At 49.3% G+C, this 1,957-nt stretch overlaps 1 pseudogene; it reads left to right on the forward strand.

The window, feature by feature from the left end:
- The first annotated feature begins 222 nt into the window (after positions 1-222).
- LOC101648631 overlaps positions 223-1,957 on the forward strand; it is a 5,940-nt pseudogene continuing 4,205 nt past the window's right edge.

The raw sequence follows: 1,957 nt of genomic DNA on the forward strand, positions 1-1,957 counted from the left end.
AAGTGGGTTTGACAAGGATCAGCTACCCCAGAAAGGGGGGTAAACAAAAAAAAAATTAAACCAGGGAAGGGACTTTTGTACTTGTGTTCAAATGGAAGATGCCGGCATTAGCAAGAGACACCGAGGCCGGAGGTAGATGAAGTTTTCCACGAGGAGGAGAAACAGGATCTGAGCTTGGGAAATAGTGTTAGCTGGTCATCGGTGTTCAGCTTCAGGGGATACATGTGGGACCAAGAAGGAGATGAGCCGGAGACAAGTAAAGACCAGTAGGGTCTTGTAGGAGTCTGTACCCCAAGTGCAGGATGAAATCAAGTTGGGTTTGAAAGTGGGCAGTGATGATTGAAGTTACTTTTTACTTACCCATAATACTGCTAAGTGGACAATATTAGGGCAAAGGGATTATGACAAGATTAGGGCAAGGGGAAAGGGGGGCCGTGGAAGGAATTTCTAGCACAAAGAGAGGTTAATGCATGTTCCCTTTAGCAACAGCTTCCCAAAGTTAGCTAGTCAGGGGCTGACAGGGAAAAGAGGTGGTGATGGGTGAATCTGGCAGAAATTCTAACCAAAAAGGGTGGAGACTCGTTTCCTATACAGAACTCTCCAGCACAAAGGAAGATAAGACTCCTTTCTTCATCAGTGGAAGAGATCAGGAATGGTGAAGGCTGGGTGGAGAAAGACAAGAGAGCATCACTGGGGCTCACAATGGTATTCACAGGGATTGACCTTGACGGGCTAGACTCCTGGATGTGAGCTGAGGCACAGCACACAGCATGAAGTCTGGCGTGACGAGAAGAGGCGTGCCCTACAGAGGCCCAGCCAATAACAGAAGACCTGCCAGAAAGCCAGCCAATGGTGGGAGGTCTGCCCTTAGCGACTGTAGGGTTGAAACCTCCACCCGCCTCCTGCTAAGAGTCTGGAGGATGAATGTTGCTGGGCGGTAAGGTCTAGGGAGGCCTGACCTTTCCCCCAAACACAGACCAAGTGGATCTGAGAAGCTCTTAAACGTTGTTGCAGGAGCCCTAACAGCATCATGGTTATGACTTGGGGTGTGAACGCAAGGTCAGCACTTTGAATCCACCAGCTGGACTGAGAGAGAAAGGCCAGGTTTTCTACTCCTGTAGAGAGTTGGCCTCAGAAAGCCACAGGGGCAGTTCTGGCTTGTCCTGTAGGGTCACTATGAGCCCACATGGACTAGATAGCAGTGAGACGTTTATTCTGAAATGTGAGACCGAAGGGAAATGTGGAATCTGCTACCTCCAAACTGCTTCCAAAGTCCAGTAAAGCAAATTATATGCCTTAAATTACGTTGACAGGTCCGTCGTCTCCCCCTGTCCCACTTCCCCCCTCTCCCCCCGCCCCAATGAATGATCACAGGAAGAGATTAGCAATATTTTGATACTCTAAGGAGGCGGGTTTTGCCATGGTAGTTAGGAAATGATTTCTCCCCACATTTCTCCAGGGGCCATTAGACCACCACGACCTGAAGCCTCGTGCCCCTCCCTTATCCAGATTGCAGATGCTTCCTTGTCTGGCTTTCCCAGCCCACCAGCTTTGAAGCCTCGGGATGGGGATGCTTCCTGCATGGCTCCTTCATGGTCTTGTTTACTGCCTTCCTGAGTTACAACACCCCTACTGATTGGGGGTATTTTCACTGCAAGAGATGGGGCTGGTACGTCTTGGATTCTTAGCAAACTATATATTAAATTATGCTATTTTTCTAGTATTGTGATTTACAGCAGGCTAGCTCTTTGGCCTTCCTCGATCAAGTTGAAGGGGGAAGGGGGAACACAGAGGCAGGGGTCCTTTGGCAGCAGGAGAAACCAAACTCACTGCCACTGAGTCAGTTCTCAGCTTCTCTGTGGTCCGTCGGAGGGGGCTTAGGCGAACCACTCTCCTGGCTAGGGCTGGAGTCAAACCCGTCAATCAAGTCACGCCTCCTTTTTTTTTTTTTTTTTTT

This window comes from Echinops telfairi, unplaced genomic scaffold, assembly GCF_000313985.2.
Source record: "Echinops telfairi isolate 266 unplaced genomic scaffold, ASM31398v2 ScPeMD7_443;HRSCAF=831, whole genome shotgun sequence".
NCBI lineage: Eukaryota > Metazoa > Chordata > Mammalia > Afrosoricida > Tenrecidae > Echinops > Echinops telfairi.